This window comes from Bubalus bubalis, chromosome 16, assembly GCF_019923935.1.
Source record: "Bubalus bubalis isolate 160015118507 breed Murrah chromosome 16, NDDB_SH_1, whole genome shotgun sequence".
Taxonomy (NCBI): Eukaryota; Metazoa; Chordata; class Mammalia; order Artiodactyla; family Bovidae; genus Bubalus; species Bubalus bubalis.
The window spans coordinates 35529141-35550359 of record NC_059172.1 but is presented as its reverse complement, the minus strand read 5'-3'; the positions used below and the strand labels follow the sequence as shown (position 1 = coordinate 35550359).

General features: G+C 37.7%; 1 pseudogene; it reads left to right on the top strand.

Annotated features, from left to right (window-relative positions):
• The first annotated feature begins 13345 nt into the window (after positions 1-13345).
• LOC112579491 lies at positions 13346-14369 on the top strand (annotated as a pseudogene).
• Positions 14370-21219: the final 6850 nt, after the last annotated feature.

Below are 21219 nucleotides of genomic sequence, written 5' to 3'. Positions count from 1 at the left end.
ACTGCATCGTCTACAGTGAAGACCCAACAGATCTGTACCAGGATTCAGAAGTGGTTCTCCATGAAAATGGAGTGAAACATTTTGGATCAAAAGCTGGTTAGTTTCAGAAAACTTTTGGCAAAAAAGGAAAGTATATTGAACATTAAGACTTTATATGACATGCCATTATCATGTGAAAAATTTAAAGATTTATAAACATCAAGAATGGTAAAACCCTTATTTCTCAATTTACTCATCAAGTATAATGTTGAAAGTTCTGATCATAGATTTATTCATCAGAGATCCCTATCATTTTTGTCTAGGAGAAGGTAATATTCACAATTATCCAGAAAAACCTTGTCCTGCAGGAAATATCTCCAAGACAATTTTCCAAAGCCATATGCTATGTATGTCAGTGAAGGCACAATTTTATCACCACTTGGTATGACAGCTTTGATCAGCATAGAAGTTACAACTGGTTTCTAACTTTAAATGATGTTTTCAGATTGGTTCAATCATGAGCTGTTCAAAAGCACCATCAGCCTTCTCGTCTTATTAAAGCATCTATTAATAACTTTGTATCTAGCTTCTGAGAGGAACTTTAAAAAATATTATTTTTTTTTTGAGAGGAACTTTTATCACTATCATTTTTACATCTATAAATGGCTACCAATCTCACAATCTTAATTTTAGTCTTTGATGTCTTTTAACTCTAAGACTTGTCCTTTCCAGTTCTGAATAAATGCTCCATTTAAAGTGAAAGAGGAGAGTGAAAAAGTTGGCTTAAAACTCAACATTCAGAAAACTAAAATCATGGCATCCGGTCCCATCACTTCATGGCAAATAGATGGGGAAGCAATGGAAACAGGGACATACTTTATTTTGGGGGGCTCCAAAATAACTGCAGATGGTTACTGCAACCATGAAATTAAAAGACACTTGCTCCTTGGAAGAAAAGCTATGACCAACCTAGACAGCATATTAAAAAGAAGAGACATTACTTTACCAACAAAGGTCCATCTAGTCAAGGTTATGGTTTTTCCAGTAGTTGTGTATGGATGCAAGAGTTGAACTATAAAGAAAGCTGACTGCTGAAGAATTGATGCTTTTGAACTGTGGTGTTGAGGAAGACTTTCGAGAGTCCCTTGCACTTCAAGGAGATCCAACCAGTTCATCCTAAAGAAAATCAGTCCTGAATATGATTGGAAGACTAACGCTGAAGCTGAAACTCTAATACTTTGGCCACCTGATGGGAAGAACTGACTCATTTGAAAAGATCCTGGTTCTGGGAAAGATTGAAGGCAAGAGGAGAAGGGGATGACAGAGAATGAGATGGTTGGATGGCATCACCAATGTGATGGACACAAGTCTGCGTAGGCTCCAGGAGTTGGTGATGGACATGCGAGCCTGGCATGCTGCAGTGCATGGGGTCTCAAAGAGTTGAACATGACTGAGTGACTGAACTGAACTTACTTTATTGAATCTTATCTTTTCTATATTTGTTTACCAGTAAGGCACAAAGTCTTTGGTAGAATCATTTCATACTGATGGATAAATATGTTACTCTATAATCAATATGAGGTGAGAAGACAAGACATTTGGGAAAGCAATGAAGCCTATTCTGTACTACAAACCTAGTGGAATTGTCATTCATGAGGCCATTCTCATAAGGAAGATGATATTGTTGTCTTTTTTATTGCTAGCAACAAATCATCTTCATTATCCTCATCCTTATCACCAAATTAGGGGGAAATACTGACAAATATGCTACTGGATGGAGCTTCCCTGATGTTTCAGATGGTAAAGAATCTGCCTGCAATGTGTGAGATACAGGTTCAATGCCTGGGTCAGGAAGATCCCCTGGAAAAGTGAATGATTGGGAAGATCCCCTGGTTAAGGGAAAGGCTACCCACTCCAGTGTTCTGGACTAGAGAATCCCAAGGACTGTATAGTTCATGAGGTCACAAAGAGTCGGACTTGACTGAGTGACTTTCCCTTCACTTCACTTCACCCAGTCCAATATTCTTGGCTGGAGAATTTCATGGACAGAGGAGTCTCTCTTGCTACAGTTCATGGGTCACAAACAATTGGACATGACTGAATAACTAACATTTTGACATTCATGCTACTAGATAAAGCAAATCTTGATTACTTTGTAGACCTCTGTCAATGAATTTGTTAGACCAAAATTGGTAAACATTACATCTCCTTAAAAATGTCTCCAAATATTTCCACTCAGAACCACATCCCCTGTTCTGTACCAGAGACTCTGAATTAGTCATTTCATTACTTAATCTTTATAGCATGCATTCTGAACAGGCAATACTATCTTTGACATAAATGTAAAATATATTAAGCCACAACAGATACAAAACAAGTTAACTAGTAGCAAATATATAAATATACACACTGTTGTTCAGTTGCCCAGTCATGTCTGACTTTGTGATCCCATGAACCAAAGCATGCCAGGCCTCCTTGTCCCTCACTATCTGCCAAAGTTTGCCCAAGTTCATGTCCATTGCATCAATGATGCAATCCAGCCATCTCATCCTGTGATGCCCTCTACTCTTTCTGTCCTCAATTTTTCTCACCATCAGGGACTTTTCCAATGAGTCAGTTGTTTGCATCAGGTAAGCAAAATACTGGAAATTCAGTACTTTATAAACATACACACTATCTTATAAATATGCACATTTAAGTATTTATTACATAATATTTAGGTGTGCATTAGACATACACATTCAGTACTTTTAAATATATACATTAAGAGCTCTTAAATTTCACTCTTAATTCAAAATGTTTAAAATAGAAAAGGAAGAGATGAGAAAGAATTGTACATAGAGAAAATATGAGTTTGTTATTGAATTTCTTTGGAGTCTTATATTTTGGAAATTAAAAAAAAAAAACTGAACAAATCACAAATGGTGCAGTGGATTAATAATAAAAATCTTCAAGGGTAGCATGGCATCCAGTTCACTACATCAGATTCGACTTTTCTCCCTGCTTTTTAGTAAAATTTATTTAAATGTACATCAAAAGATAAAAGTTGATGTCTCACACCCTCTCACCCCTGACCCTCACCCTAGGTGGACAGCACTTGTTAATGCCCATTTGGCCTTCTGATACATGGCGGCCTGGGCAAGATGACCCTCCATTAACCTCAAATCTCATTTTCTGTTTACAGTCTGTTTTACATATGGGTACTCAGGTATTTATTCTCTCCTGTGCAACCTTAATTATGGCTTTAATTCTTTTTCCTGAGCTCAGAGAAAAGTTCCCATTTCCCTATTCAATGCCAATCTTTTATACCTTGTATATAAAGTCACCTTGGGTCCTCATTTTTAAGATCTTATTACTTCAGCATCATATGGTACAAAAAGTGTCTTTCTCTTTTCTCTCTCACCCAACAGGATTCTTGAATCCGAGAGCTAACTTCCTGTTCTTGTGGCCCCTCTGATTTCACTTTAATAAAAACAGCTGTTACCTACACAACAAAAAATAAATAAATAAAAGTTTAAAACAGAAAAACTAGAAGGATATAGTAGACCTGAAAACACTTTGAATCAATTCAAATAATTAAGATTTATACAATTTTCACACAGCAGATCAGATCAGATCAGTCGCACAGTCGTGTCTGACACTTTGCTATCCCATGAATCGCAGCATGCCAGGCCTCCCTGTCCATCACCAACTCCCGGAGTTCACCCAGACTCAGGTCCATCGAGCCAGTGATGCCATCCAGCCATCTTATCCTCTGTCATCCCCTTCTCCTCTTGCCCCCAATCCCTCCCATCATCAGAGTCTTTTCCAATGAGTCAACTCTTCACATGAGGTGGCCAAAGTACCAGAGTTTCAGCTTTAACATCATCCCTTCCAAAGAAATCCAGGGTTGATCTCCTTCAGAATGGACTGGTTGGATCTCTTTGCAGTCCAAAGGACTCTCAAGAGTCTTCTCCAACACCACAGTTCAAAAGCATCAATTCTTCAGCGCTCAGCCTTCTTCACAGTCCAACTGTCACATCCGTACATGACCACAGGAAAAACCATAGCCTTGACTAGGTGGACCTTTGTTGGCAAAGTAATGTCTCTGCTTTTGTATATGCTATCTAGGTTAGTCATAACCTTCCTTCCAAGGAGTAAGCATCTTTTAATTTCATGGCTGCAGTCACCATCTGTAGTGATTTTGGAGCCCCAAAAAATAAATTCTGACACTGTTTCCACTGTTTCCCCACCTATTTCCCATGAAGTGATGGGACCGGATGCCATGATCTTCGTTTTCTGAATGTTGAGCTTTAAGCCAACTTTTTCACTCTCCACTTTCACTTTTATCAAGAGGCTTTTTAGTTCCTTTTCACTTTCTGCCATAAGGGTGGTGTCATCTGCATATCTGAGGTTATTGATATTTCTCCCGGCAATCTTGATTCCAGCTTGTGTTTCTTCCAGTCCAGTGTTTCTCATGATGTACTCTGCATATAAGTTAAATAAACAGGGTGACAATATACAGCCTTGACGAACTCCTTTTCCTATTTGGAACCAGTCTGTTGTTCCATGTCCAGTTCTAACTGTTGCTTCCTGAGGATACAAATTCTATTCAAGTTCCCATAGACTGTAAACTAGGAGACACTGAAATATATCCAGGGACATGAAACAAGGTGCAAAAATTTCATAGCCTAAAGGTATTGAAATCATAGAGTCTGTTCTCTTATCTCTATGGCATTATGTTAGAAATTAAAATCAAATCTACTATATCCTTCTACGGGAGAAGGAAATGGCAACCCACTCCAGTATTCTTGCCTAGAGAATCCCATGGACAGACGAGCCTGGTGGGCTGCTGTCCATAGGGTCGCACAGAGTCGGACATGACTGAAGCGACTTAGCATGCATGCATGCATTGGAGAAGGAAATGGCAACCCACTCCAGTATTCTTACCTGGAGAATCCCAGGGACAGAGGAGTCTGGTAGGATGCCGTCTATGGAGTTGCACAGAGTCAGACAGGACGGAAGCAACTTAGCAGCAGCAGCAGCAGCATATCCTTCTACTTCCCTGTATATTCATTCTATTAATTTTTAAGAGCTGGATATTGAAACTCCAACTAAAAATCTTATTTACTTAAAAAATAATTTTAATATATGGTGGAACTGTATATAAACTTGTTCTTTATTTTCCATGTCTCCTGCAAATGTGTTATCATACTTTCATAACTAAAAAAATAAAAATGAAAATAAAACTTATGGAAATAGGAGAGGAGTGGATGGGGAGGGAGGTAGGAGGAGAGGTTTGGGATCAAGGACCCATGACCATCTGTGCCTGATTCATGTCAATGTATGGCAAAAACCACCACAATATGATAAAGCAATTAGCCTCCAATTAAAGCAAATAAATTAATTTTTAAAATAATAAACTATAAAGAAGAAAATTAATTTTAAAAATGAGTTCAAAACAACTTGAAAATAAGGAAAACCAAAGGTTGAAAACGTGGAAGTTATTTCCATAATGTAATGAAACTATATTTTAAATGAAGCTATCTTAAAATATACATTTGATAATGTATTTCTCTTTGTGAACTGAATTGAATCAACAATTCCTATAAATAGGGAAGAAATTTTTATTCCTTCTAATTTATAGTGAAATAGGTGAAGTTTAAAACAGCAATGACTGCTTGCAAATGAAAAATGAATTTTCATAGACTGTTGTCATAATTCCCTCCAAAGAATGGAAAAAATAAGAAATTCCCACTATAGCATGATAATTTCATGTCATTTCTTTATTTATTAGTCAATGAAATGAATTGAGAAATTAATTATAATGTTCAACTATGATGGAAGAAAACAATGTTCTTATTTACACCAAATATACTAAAATTGAAAAATTCAGTAATATTTTCCTAACAATTTGCTAAAATTATAAACTTTTAACAAGTAGCACATTCTGAAAATAAACCATTTACACTAAAAAATGCCACTAGAAAGTAAAGTAGAAAGACAAGTCCTATTAACAAATGTAGCACTTCTAGGTATTAAAGTGCAGAAACACATTTAGAAATCATTAACACTCTGATAATTGTATATTGTCACCCTGCTTATTTTAATTCATGCAGGGTACATCATGAGAAATGCTGGGCTGGATGAAGCACAAGCTGGAATCAAGATTGCTTGGAGAAATATCAATAACCTCAGAAATGCAGATTACACCACCCTTATGACAGAAAGTGAAGAAGAACTAAAGAGCCTCTTAATGAAAGTGAAAGAGGAGAGTGAAAAAGTTGGCTTAAAACTCAACATTCAGAAAAATGAGTTCATGGCATCATCCCATCACATGACTACAAAGAGATGGGGAAACAGTGGAAATAGTGACAGACTTTATTCTGTGGGGCTCCAAAATCATTGCAGATGGTAATTGCAGTCATGAAATTAAAAGATGCTTGTTCCTTGAAAGAAAAATTATGACCAAACTAGACAGCATATTGAAAAGCAGAGACATTACTTTGCCAACAAAGGTCCATCTAGTCAAAGCTATTGTTTTTCCAGTAGTCATGTATGGATGTGAGAGTTGGACCATAAAGAAAGTTAAGTGCTAAAAAAAACAAAAGAAGGTTAAGTGCTAAAGAATTGATGCTTTTGAACTGTGGTGTTGAGAAGGCTCTTGAGAGTCCCTTGGACTGCAATATCTAACCAGTCCATCCTAAATGAATTCAGTCCTGTATATTCATTGGAAGGACTGATGCTGTAGCTGAAACTCCAATACTTTGACCACCTTATGTGAAGAATGACTCATTGGAAATGACCCTGATGCTGGGAAAGATTGAAGATGGGAAGAGAAAGGGTGGGCAGAGGATGATATAGTTGGATGGCATCACTGGATCAATGGACATGAGTTTGAGTAAACTTTAGGAGTTGGTGATGGACAGGGAGGCTTGTTTTGTTTCAGTCCATGCGGTCACAAAGAGTTGGACACAACTGAGCGACTGAACTGAACTGAAAGACAAGGTGGTAAGTTTAGGCTTATTGAATTTGTTAATTGTTAACATTTTTGGGGTATTCACTGTTATACTATATATATATGTTAATTGTTAACATTTTTGGGGTATTTCAGCCACTTTTTAAGGCAAACTCATTTATTTTAATGTGCTTTTATTTCCATGAATCTTCTCATTTGTTAAAGAAACCATTTGAGTATTCTTTATTTCCATTATCCTTATAAAGAAACCAAGAGAAGGAGAGGTTAAGTAATTTTTTGAGATCTCTTAAGTAGAACAGCCAGAATTTCTACCTAGTGAATGCTATTGTTTAAATATTATCTCTCACAAAAGTAGCCACCACTTGTTAGAAGCTAACTATATACTCATATATATTACATATATATAATACTCAAAACAACAAAACAAAAGTAAAGTATATTTCTATTACCCACGTTTTAGAGTTAGGAAAAGTGAGATATAATTTAAAGGATACAATTCCCTATAGTTATATGATTTTCCTTAGTAGTATTCAATAGAGCAGATGCAGAATCAAAGGATTTAGATGCAAAGTTGGTGTTTTGCAAAATAGACAAGAAAAAAAAGAAAGGAAATAAGACATTTGAGTATTCTGATGAGCAATATTTTGCAGTTATGTTTCACAACGTCTGTTTGTGTAGAGAAAAGGAATTTGAACTCAATGTTAAAATTTGGAAGAAGATTAGGTGGTGGTTCCTATGAGGCAATATTTTGGAATTAATGTTTTCAGAGGAGCGTAATTATAGATGATAATAGATACATGTAAAAGTGGGAATAATGAATGAACAGTGGGATTCATCTATATACAGTCCTAAGTCATCTATTAATGTAACAATAATGCAGGTTTGATTATGCAGGCCTAACAGTACTTCAATGAATGGATTTGAATTCTAGTTATATTTAGACATCAAAGAAGATGATGAAGAGTGTTTTTCGTGGTGGGTTTGAAAGTGAAGTGAGATGAAAAATAGTGCAAGGGATGAGGCTCCTGACCACTCTCTGTTTTATCCCAATTTAAGAGAAGGGTATATTTAAGAAAGTTTCCATTTTATTTTTCTTATCAGCTCTTTCCCTTCTTTCTTTTTTCTCTATAAGATGAGAGAATGGGCTGGAATTTTGTGAGATGAAACTGAAGCTATAGACATGAGATAAATAATCTTTCATTTCTCTAACTTTTTTATTGGAAAAAAAAATTGGTATTAATTATTTTTCAAAGTATAATTGTTTTCTCTAAAGCCCTAGAAACTTAAGGAGCTAAAAATAGAGATTTGGCATACATAAATTGTTGCTCTTTACTATTTTAATATACTTGACATTCCTTTAATTGTAGCAAACTTTGGAATAACAATGGCATCTAGAAAGAAAACAAAACTCAAGGTAATATATACATTAGCACATTTGCTTATGAAGAAGAAAAGTAGGTTTGAATTTATGCCTGTCACTCAAAAATGTAGTCATGGAATGCTATTTTCAATGTCTCAAAAGAATTTCTTCCATACCCAGTTAGGATGTAGCACCCTGGGGTCATTTGGAGGTAAACTTATGACTCCAAACTGCTGCTTTATAGAAAGAAGAGCAGTGTTGATAAAAATTAAGAGAATCTGTTTGATTAGACTGGAGAATGCATGAATTTGATGATAAAGAGATATTTAGGAAGCCTAGAACCAACACTCCCCTCACTTACTGACACAGAGCATTAGGTGCTGGTGGCTTAGATGGCAAAGAATCCGCCTGTAATGTGGAAGACCTAGCTTCGATCCCTGGGTCAGGAAGGTCATCTGGAGGAGGGCATGGCAATCCACTACAGTTTTATTGCCTAGAGAATAGCCATGGGCAGAGGAGCCTGGTGGGCTTTAGTCCATGGGTCACAAAGAGTCAGACACAACTGAGTGACTAAACACAGTACAATGTGGTATTATCAGGCATAAAGATGTCTCAGTCAACATAAAATCACTGACAGTTTAGCTGCTTCCACAATATAAAGTGCATAGAATACTGGAGACATAAAGTCTTTAAGATATGTTTCTTTCATTTAATGTTTTATATGATAGTAGAGTATTTAAAGCAAGTAAATGAATAGTTTCCAAAGGATGTAATATCTGTCCGCATCAATGTGTATAAAAGATAAAAGCTTATTGCAAAGGAGGGGTCATTAATTGTTCAAAATGGACAGCAAAGAGATTTAGATAATGTTCATCAGGGATTAAAAAGATAAGTAGAAGTTTATCAAGTAGATAAGGGAAAATAGAATCAAGGCCAAAGCTAAAAAAGATCTAAAAGCATAGAAAAGTAAAAGCAGGTAGTATGATCCCAGAGCTGCTAGAAGTCCTGAATACACTGAAGGAAGGCATGGCAAGATGGAAGGCTGGAAAGAGACTGGAAATGGATACAGCATAGATTACATTTTTCAACATAGAATTTTTTTTTATTAAATTTTTTTTTGAGTTAAGAGGATGCATTTAATGGTAAGATTTTAAGCAAGCTAAACCATATTTGACTTTCTAAGGATAGCTGATAATGCAAGATGGACTTTATAAACAAAAATATAAACTGCCATAAAATATGTGTGCAGCATTGAATATCATAGCTGAAGGAGATGGAGATGGATGAGATATGCTGTATTTGATGGATAGTAAATAATTCAAGTCAGCAAGATTTAACAGTTGCTTGATTTTAGTATTAAAGCTGCAAGGTCAAGGAGCAAAGGTAACTCTGAGATAGTTTTATCTAAATGACTGTGTGCATGCTCTTGCCAGCATATGAGATACACTTATATGGATAGTGGAGCTTTCTGGGAAAATATGAATATTGTTTGGGATATCTTGAAGAGCGATTATATAAGACATTGTACAAACAACTAGATTTAATCCATAATAGGTAGTCTGCAAAGCAGCATTTGTTTTTCTAGCACAGTGTTATCTGAAGGGGCAAAATTCCAAGTAAGGGACTCTCTGCTAACTGACCCGAATGCAATGCCAAAGTCTGGAGGCAGAAGAAATATTGTATCTATACATTTCAGAAACAGATACAACAGAGCAACAGGAAGTTGGTAAATCTGTCTGCTGAATATAAAGTAATGAACAACCTAATCAATTTCATTCAAAATAGGCCTAAAATAAAATTGAACAGACTCTCCAGAAGATCATGCTCTTGGAGTCATTCTCTGCAATTCCCTGAAGGTAGCCTTGTCCCTCTAAGTCAAAGCTACTTAACATCTATCTCTTTGTATTATCTTATAAGTAAATTCATTGACAACTAAAGATGTATTTGCTAATATCACAAGCAATTAAGTTTATTTTTTTAATCCTAAGAAATTTTCTTGGAGAGATATCATGTTTATATTTCTGTGTGTATTGTCTGGCTTGTTGTACACCTATTCCTCTGCCAAACAGTCATTTGAGTTTTTGGGTCTTTCAAAAGCATAAAAAATTCTGAAACATGAAAAAAACCTAGAAAGGTATCAGTTACTCTTCTTATTACATTTAAATCTCATTATTTATATACTCAGTACTCCTAGTTTCTCACCTCAAGTCCTTACCTCTGTCTGAGTTTATAAGACTCATTTATGCTGTAGTAATCCACTAAGTCTAGGTTCCTATACTTTAGGTAAGGTTTAATATCTAAAGACTTCTAAATACTTTTAATGACTAATTTAAATTTTAATTCTTATATTCTTACAAGGAAACAAACCTAAATACTGGGCATAGGTCCAGATATGTCTATTTTAATAAGAGAATGCACATACTATATTCAGAAAGTTTTTATCTACACATGTAGTATTTGAAAATTCAAACAAAAGAGTATTTTCAATAGGAATATTTATTCATATTTAATGAGCTTTCATACCAGTGGCATGCAGGAGCAAGATTCTAGATATATTAGCAATTCGATTTTTTTTTAAAGTGTGTCTTATGAAGACTGAGAAGCACATCCCAGAATTATGATACTAGAAGGAAACTCTGTCCTAGGAAGGTTGCTGTTGCTGCTGCTGCTAAGTCGCTTCAGTCGTGTCTGATTCTGTGCGACGCCATAGACTGCAGCCCACCAGGCTCCCCCGTCTCTGGGATTCTGCAGGCAAGAACACTGGAGTGGGTTGCCATTTCCTTCTCCAATGCATGAAAGTGAAAAGTGAAAGTGAAGTTGCTCAGTCGTGTCCGACTCTTAGCCACCCCATGGACTGCAGCCTACCAGGCTCCTCCACCCATGAGATTTTCCAGGCAAGAGTACTGGAGATTAGAAGACATTTATCACAACAAAAGGACAAGGTTAGAGCGCGAATCATAGGAAGATACTTGTGACAAGGAGACCTTGAAAACTGAATGGTAGCTGCTTCCTTTTTTACTCGGAGAAGGCAATGGCACCCCACCATTAAGACAAGATGGATATCAAAGCCAGAGGCAAGAGTATGAGCCAGGGGTGGGCAGAACACCAGCCAAGCTTATATTATTCCATGTTCATTTACAGCAGTGTTTTTATTATCTGAAAAGGTAAAGAAGTAAAATTTTCAAAAAAGAAAAAACTTGGGAGGGTGTGGGAAGTGTCATTTGCAACTGTTATATTCATCTATTAAAATGCTAAACAACTTTACATGTAAATCTTTTAATTACATATCATAACTTTTATGGGATGTTGAACGAAATTAACTACTCTTTATGGTTCAGAAAAACCAGTTCATCATTATGACCGAAAACATAGTATAGGCTGAAAAAAATTGTGTGGATTAATACATGTCATTACATAAGTACTTATTTTTCAGCTACATAGAAAGACCAAGATGTGTAAGAATAACCATGGCAAGAACTTGTATTTAGAGAATATGCATTTAAAATTCTAATGGCCTATTTTCATTGTTTTACTGTTTTCAGCAGGCATTCCACACTTTTAGGATATGTTTCTGATATACTTATATCTTATGATTATCTTTAAGATCTTTTAAAGATATTTTCTGAAATAAAAATGCATTAACCAAGAGTGAGGGTAGGAGTTTATTTTAGTGTTCATAAGAATTTTGGTTCCACTTAAATTGTTTGTATTTCTTTTTCTTCTTTCCTGATTTTTAGTTTGTCTGTGAGCTAGTATATTGTTAAAACTACAATTGCCTTCTGTGTGTGTGCTCAGTCATGTCTGACTCTTTGTGACCCTGTGGACTATAGCCTCCGGGCTCCTCTGTCTTTGGGATTTTCCTAGCAAGAATACTGGAATGCATTGCCATTTCCTTCTCCAAGGGATCTTGCCAACCCAGGGATCGAACACATGTTTCCTATGTCTCCTACACCGGCAGGAAAATTCTTTACCACTAAGCCATCTGGGAAGATCAACTGCCTTTTGCATAACCTGTTAATTATTGTGTGCATGAAGATATCTCTGCATATTTCTATATGCATTTTCACGCTTGATCAAAAATTCCCTAAGAATAGTGCTTTGTGTTCTTTCACACAACCTAGAAAACAGTTCTTTGGATTATTTATGTCATACAACCTAGGCACACAGAAGCAGAAATTTTATCATGACCTGCTTACTTATTCGATAATAAAAATGAAAGAATGGAATACAGTAAAACTGTAAGTCAGGAGAAAAATTTTACATAACAATTCAGTATTCTTAATTGCAGATCAAGTTTTGGAATTTAATATGGTAAAGTGATTTACCTATCCACAGGAGAAGGCAATGCACACCACTCCAGTACTCTTGACTGGAAAATCACATGGATGGAGGAGCATGGAAGGCTGCAGTCCATGGGGTCGCTGAGGGTCAGACACAACTGAGCAACTTCACTTTCACTTTTCACTTTCATGCATTGGAGAAGGAAATGGCAGCCCACCTCAGTATTCTTGCCTGGAGAATCCCAGGGACGAGGGAGCCTGGTGGGCTGCCGTCTATGGGGTTGCACAGAGTCAGACACGACTGAAGTGACTTATCAATAGCAGCAGCAGGAGAAGGCAAAGGCAACCCACTCCAGTACTCTTGCCTGGAAAATCCCATGGACAGAGGAGCCTGGTAGGCTGCAGTCCATGGGGTCATGAAGAGTCAGACATTTACTGAGCAAATTCACTTTCACTTTTCACTTTCATGCATTGGAGAAGGAAATGGCAACCCACTCCAGTGTTCTTGCCTGGAGAATCCTAGGGACGGTGGAGCCTGGTGGACTGCTGTCAATGGGGTCGCACAGAGTTGGACATAACTGAAGCAACTTAGCAGCATCAGCAGGATAACAGAAGGTTTTAAGAAAAGTCAGCTCCTCTAAAAGACCATTATAAAGTCTCTAAAAATTCCATATACAGGACCATGGAAGAATTAATCTGTCATCCTTCTTTTGGCTCATAGGAAGATTCGCTTGCCTATTTTTATCGGAGCATGGGAACTGTCCAGTTTTAACATGGCAGACAATGCTACTCATCACTACATTTCATCTTTATTCTTGGTTGGTATTCCTGGGTTGGAAAATTTTCACTGCTGGATCGGCATTCCTGTCTGCCTCCTGTTTTCCCTGACCCTGCTGGGGAACAGCATAATCATCATTACCATCAAACTAGAGCCAAGCCTCCACCAGCCTATGTATTTCTTCCTTGGCATGCTGGCAATAAATGATATGGCTCTTGCCTCTTCCACAGCCCCCAAGATGCTTGGCATCTTTTGGTTGGATGCATATTGGATTGACTTTGATATCTGCCTAGCACAGTTGTATTTCATCCACACATTTTGCATAATTGAGTCAGCCCTCTTAGTTGCCATGGCCTTTGATCGCTATGTAGCTATTTGCATCCCACTACATTATACAACCCTCCTGACAACAACAATGGTCATTAAAATGGGTCTAGCTAGTGTGGTCCGAGCTATCTTCCTGGTTTTGCCAGGTCCCTTTCTCATTAGAAGACTACCATATTATACCAAATATGTCATCAATCATGCCTATTGTGAGCACATGGCTGTGGTGAAATTGGCTAGTGCAAACACCCATGTTAACAGAACATATGGAATCTCTGTGGCCCTTTCAGTGATGGTATTGGACCTTGGGCTCATAGCCACATCCTATCTCAAAATCCTCCAGGCAGTCTTCCGGCTCACCTCTCAGCATGCCCGCTCAAAAACACTGGCACCTGTGCTGCCCATGTGTGCACTATCCTTATCTCCTACACACCTGCACTCTTTAGCTTTCTAACTCACCGCATTGGCAAGAAGGTGCCTCCAAGCATCCATATCATTTTTGCAAGTTTGTACCTTCTGGTGCCGCCCACAGTCAATCCCCTTGTGTATGGTGTCAAGACCAAGCAGATTCGTGACCGAGTGATTGGTCTCTTTTTCCCAACAAAAAAGTTTCTGAAAAATAAGACTTGTAAATTTCAGCCCAAATTTGTAGAATATGATCCTCAAAGTCATGGCTACAGTGGTGAATAACACAGCTCTAGTCTCCAACTATTTTTTCTGGGGTTTTCTATGCCTTACTTATGACAAACTGTGGAAAATTCTTCAAGAGATGGGAGCACCAGGCCACCTTTCCTGCCTCCTGAGAAATCTGTATGCAAGTCAAGAAGCAACAGTTAGAACTGGGCATGGAACAACAGACTGGTTCCAAAAAGGGAAAGGAGTATGTCAAGGCTAAATATCGTCAACTACTTATTTAACTTATATGCAGAGTACATAATGCAAAATGCCAGGCTGGATGAAGCACAAGTTGGAATCAAGATTGCCAGGAGAAATATCAATAACGTAAGATATAGAGATGACACCACCCTTATGGCAGAAAGGGAAGAAGAACTAAAGAACTTCTTGGTGAAAGTGAAAGAGGAGAGTGAAAAATTTGGCTTAAAACTCAACATTCAGAAAAATAAGATCATGTTCAGTCGCTCAGTCGTGTCTGACTCTTTGCAACCCCATGAATCACAGCACGCCAGGCCTCCCTGTCCATCACCAACTCTCGGAGTTCACCCAAACACATGTCCATCGAGTCGATGATGCCATCCAGCCATCTTATCATCTGTCGTCCCCTTCTCCTCCTGCCTGCAATCCCTCCCAGCATAAGGGTCTTTTGCAAAGAGTCAACTCTTTGCATGAGGTGGCCAAAATATTGGAGTTTCAGCATCAGTCCCTCCAATGAATACCCAGAACTGTTCTCCTTTAGGATGGACTGGTTGGATCTCTTTGCAGTCCAAGAGACTCTGAAGAGTCTTCTCCAACACCACAGTTCAAAAGCATCAATTCTTTGGCCATCAGCTTTCTTTGCAGTCCAACTCTCACATCCATACACGACCACTGGAAAAACCATAGCCTTGACTAGATGGACCTTTGTTGGCAAAGTAATATCTCTGCTTTTCAATATGCTGCCTAGGTTGGTCATAACTTTCCTTCCAAGGAATAAGCGTCTTTTAATTTCATGGCTGCAGTCACCATCTGCAGTGATTTTGGAGCCCAGAAAAATAAAGTTTGACACTGTTTCCACTGTTTCCCCATCTATCTGCCATGAAGTGATGGGACCAGATGCCACGATCTTCATTTTCTGGATGTTGAGCTTTAAGCCAATTTTTTCACTCTCCTCTTTCACTTTCATCAAGAGGCTTTTTAGTTCCTCTTCACTTTCTGCCATAAGGGTGGTGTCATCTGCATATCTGAGGTTATTGATATTTCTCCCGGCAATCTTGATTCCAGCTTGTGCTTCTTCCAGCCCAACGTTTCTCATGATGTACTCTGCATAGACGTTAAATAAGCAGGGTGACAATATACAGCCTTGACGTACTCCTTTTCCTATTTGGAACCAGTCTGTTGTTCCATGTCCAGTTCTAACTGTTGCTTCCTGACCTACATATAGGTTTCTCAAAAGACAGGTCAGGTGGTCTGGTATTCCCATCTCTTTCAGAATTTTCCACAGTTTATTGTGATCCACACAGTCAAAGCCTTTGGCATAGTCAATAAAGAAGAAATAGATGTTTTTCTGAAACTCTCTTGCTTTTTCAATGATCCAGCGGATGTTGGCAATTTGATCTCTGGTTCCTCTGCCTTTTCTAAAACCAGCTTGAACATCTGGAAGTTCATGGTTCACGTATTGCTGAAGCCTGGCTTGGAGAATTTTGAGCATTACTTTATTAGTGTGTGAGATGAGTGCAATTGTGCGGTAGTTTGAGCATTCTTTGGCATTGCCTTTCTTTGGGATTGGAATGAAAACTGATCTTTTCCAGTCCTGTGGCCACTGCTGAGTTTTCCAAATTTGCTGGCATGTTGAGTGCAGCACTTTCACAGCATCATCTTTCAGGATTTGAAATAGCTCCACTGGAATTCCATCACCACCTCCACTAGCTTTGTTCATAGTGATGCTTTCCAAGGCCCACTTGACTTCACATTCCAGGATGTCTGGCTCTAGGTGAGTGATCACACCATTGTGATTATCTGGGTCGTGAAGCTCTTTTTTGTACAGTTCTTCTGTGTATTCTTGCTATCTCTTCTTAATATCTTCTGCTTCTGTTAGGTCCATACCATTGTTGTCCTTTATTGAGCCCATCTTTGCATGAAATGTTCCCTTGGTATCTCTAATTTTCTTGAAGAGATCTCTAGGCTTTCCCATTCTGTTGTTTGCCTCTATTACTTTGCATTGATTGCTAAGGAAGGCTTTCTTATCTCTTCTTGCTATTCTTTGGAACTCTGCATTCAGATGCTTATATCTTTCCTTTTCTCCTTTACTTTTCACTTCTCTTCTTTTCACAGCTATTTTTAAGGCCTCCTCAGACAGCCATTTTGCTTTTTTGCATTTCTTTTCCATGGAGATGGTCTTGATCCCTGTCTTATGTACAATGTCACAAACCTCCGTCCTTAGTTCATCAAGCACTCTGTCTATCAGTTCTACTCCCTTAAATCTATTCCTCACTTCCGCTGTATAATCATAAGGGATTTGATTTAGGTCAAATCAAATGTGATTTGATTGATGTGAAGAACTGACTCATTGGAAAAGACCCTGATGCTGGGAAAGTTTGAAGGCAGGAAAAGAAGGCAACAACAGGGGATGAGATGGTTGGATTTCATCACTGCCTCGGTGGACATGAATTTGAGCAAGCTCTGCAAGTTGGTGATGGACAAGGAACCTGGTGTACTGCAGCCTATGAAGTCACAAAGAGTTGGACATGACTGACTGAACTGAACTGATGCCTTATAGCAGCAATATTTGGTGCTGTATATTTTACATAAAAAAAAATGTTCTTTATAAACTTATGTTATAATAAAATCAAATCAGAATGGTATCAAAAAGTGCCACTTGGTAAATATTTAATATATTTCACCAATAATTTTTATTATTGAAAATAAGATATTTTAATATTCAATTGTTTCAATATTATATTACATCATATCCCCAAATGTGATATAACTAAATAAATAGTTTAAGAATATAAAAACTCTCAGTTCATTTGCTCAGGTTGATTTTTGAATATATGTTTTATCAATTCATACTAACCACAGTTTTGTTTTTATTAATTTGTATGCCTTTAGGCAAACTTTAATTACTTTTATTGCCTAAAATGTATATATGAGCCAAAACTACAGTTGTTTGCAGTCTAGACTTCTGACAAGGAAGGTAATAGCTTTCTGTGTCACAATATAAGCTAGGATAACTGTGGTGACTTATGGCAAAACCAAAATGATTTAATCATAAGGAAGAGAAATTTCTTTCAATCAAACCATTAGTTGACCAATATGTTATGATTTCAATCAGTCCCTAATATGTTCATATAACTTACCCAACTTAATACTACACAATGGACTTAAACAGTAAAGAATTCATTCTTTGCACACTCAAGTCACTAACAGGACCTGTGGTCAATATCTTTTATTGCACAGAATATTGACAATTATTCCCAGTAGGGACCATTTCACCTGGATAGAAAAACATTGCATAGTGGTTAAGAGTGTAATCTCTTGACAGAATGCTTGAATCAGTTGTGTCTTTGGATATGTTCTTAAACTGATAGATGTACATCAGTTCTTTCATCCATAAAAGGTTTATAAGGATATAATTCAGAAGATTAAATGAAGGAGTAAATGATTAGCACAGAGTGTGTTTAGAACAGATTTTGGAATTTAGTATGTACAGTATGAGCTAAATGTATTTTAACTTCTGAAAATAGATTTTTTTTCAGATAGCATTGCTAAGTATTAAATATGAAAGTGAAAGTCACTCAGTTGTGTACAACTCTTTGAGACACCATGGACTATACAGTCCATGGAATTCTCTAGGCCAGAATACTGGAGTGGGTAGCCTTTCCTGTCTCCAGGGGATCTTCCCAATGCAGAGATTGAACCCAGGTCTCCTGCACTGGAGGTGGATTTTTTACCAGCTGAGCCACAATGGAAGCCCATTAAATATGAGGATACCATGAATAATATCAGTTTTTGTGTTTAAACTGAGAATACTTAAACACCGATTCAAAAAAAAAGAGAGAGAGAAGCAACATTAAAAAGCTGGAAACAAAATAATCCATCCAAATAGAATAAATTAGGGGTAAAGTCGGAGAAGGAAATGGCAACCCACTCCAGTATTCTTGCCTGGAGAATCCCAGGGACAGAGGAGCCTGGTGGGCTGCCGTCTATGGGGTCGCACAGAGTCGGACACGACTGAAGCCACTTAGCAGCAGCAGCAGGAGGGGTAAAGTCAATAAAGATGATAAGGTATCTAAATATACCTTTACATTCTGCAGTCTATCCTTTTATTCTTGTCTAAGGCCTTAAGAAGAAACTCAAAGCTCTTTCTATTTGGGGGCGGTGATTTGCCCTGTAATCTCAGTTCTATGATGGCTTCAAGAAAAGTCATTAAGGGAGCAGATCCCAAGAGGACCCAGGTTGGCCAGGCTATGAGAGGGCTCCTGGGCCCAGCAAAGTTGGCAGAACCTGTTAGAAGAGCTCTGGGTGCAGAAGTACAGGTGCAAAGGCAGGAGCCATGGGAGCCAGAGCAGCAGGGAGATGTCACTGCCCTATTAGCATCGATCCCCACCAAGAGGTATAAGAAGAGGTTTGTGATCAAAAGAAACAAAAAAAAAAGATCATTGAGTTTCAATTTGTCTAGCTTTGACTTTAAGTATGTGCATTTGGCTTCACAAAAATTAAAAATCTCTGGTATGAAAACACAATGTTAAAAAAATAAATGAAAAGACTAACTATAACCTAAGATAAAACTCATGGATCATATTTTCTAGAATCTATCAAGAATTGTCAAAATTAAACAAATTGACAGCAAATAAAACTTTAAAAAGTACTTTAAAAGCTTGAACTGATATTTCCCCAAAGAGAATATAAGAATGACAAGTAAGCACATAAAAAGATTTTCAACATAATTATCTATAAAAGAAATGCAAATTACACCCATGATGACATAAGAGTAGGCACCCAATAGAATGACCAAATAAAAAAGCAAACAAAAAACAAATACTAAGTGGTATCAAGTTTGTGGAGCTGCTGGAATTATTAGCATTATGATTGCTAATAGAAATGCAAAATTCTACAAGCACGTGAGAAAATAGTTTGGCAGTTCCTTTAAAATTAAATATACTCTTTTCATATAATCCAACAATCCCACTCTTGGGTAATGTCTTCCTAAATTAGAAATAAATTTCAGAAAAGAATCAGAATTACCTTGAAGCAAAAGGATGGCTTTATTGTTCACAAGGTTTGCAAACCAGGACACACGACCTTGGGCAACGAGGGAAAAAAGAATCCTCCTGGTGAGGAGACAGATGAGGGGGTGAGGGATTTTTTTTTTTAAGTGCAAAAACCTTAGAAGCCACAGTTGAGATACTCATAAGGGGACTGAAGGCCATTACAGCCTGATCATAAGTCTTTGCAATTTGACTCTAAGTTTTTGATGACAGGCTGTCACTGGGGTTTCTTATGGGCCTTCCAGACAGGAAACTAGAGAGTTCTTACAGTTTTGTTTATGTTTTATATTTAATACTTGATTTTCAAAAATTCATGAAACCAAAACAAAGAGAAATAAAGGAGAAAATAGAAAAATGTATCAAAATCAGTGAAGATTTTAATGTTCTTCTCTCAGTAATTAATATAACAGGAAAAAATAGGAATGATATAAAATTTTGAACAAAATTCTTCATCAATTTAATTTATTGGAGATTTAGAGAACACAAAAGAAACACATACAGTACTTGAGTTTCAGGTTTAGTATTCATATGCAAGGGGCTTTCCTCTAGCTCAGTCAGATAAGGAATCTGCCTGCAATGCAGGAGACCCTGGTTCAATTCCTGGATCAGGATGATCCCCTCGAGAAGGAAATGACAACCCAATCCAGTATTCTCGCCTGTAGAATCCCATGGACAGAAGAGCCTGGCAGGGCTCAAGAGCCTGGCAGGGTTGCAAGAGTCTGACATGACTGAGAGACTAAACCACCACCACCATTCATATTGCAAAAATAGATTAATTGTCCGTGTTGTAAAAAACCGTGACGTGTAAAGACTGGATAAGAAAAAATCAAATTGCCATATAAAATATGAAATTTATTAATTTTCCCAGCAAAACAAGCTAATACATAGATGAAGCAATTATTTTTGATACAATATTAACTTTAAAAATACATAAGGAATCAGATCAGTTCAGTTCAGTCACTCAGTCGTGTCCGACTCTTTGCGACACCATGAATCACAGCACGCCAGGCCTCCCTGTCCATCACCAACTCCCGGAGTTCACTCAGATTCACGTCCATCGAGTCAGTGATGCCATCCAGCCATCTCATCCTCTGTCGTCCCCTTCTCCTCCTGCCCCCAACCCCTCCCAGCATCAGAGTCTTTTCCAATGAGTCAGCTCTTCGCATGAGGTGGCCAAAGTACTGGAGTTTCAGCTTTAGCATCATTCCTTCCAAAGAAATCCCAGGGCTGATCTGCTCTAGAATGGACTGGTTGGATCTCCTTGCAGTCCAAGGGACTCTCAAGAATCTTCTCCAACACCACAGATCAAAAACATCAATTCTTTGGCGCTCAGCTTTCTTCACAGTCCAACTCTCACATCCATACATGACCACTGGGAAAACCATAGCCTTGACTAGATGAACCTTTGTTGGCAAAGTAATGTCTCTGCTTTGGAATATGCTATCTAGGTTGGTCATAATTTTCTTTCCAAGGAGTAAGCGTCTTTTAATTTTATGGCTGCAGTCACCATCTGCACTGATTTTGGATCCCCCCAAAATAAAGTCTGACACTGTTTCCACTGTTTCCCCATCTATTTCCCATGAAGTGATGGGACCAGATGCCATGATCTTCGTTTT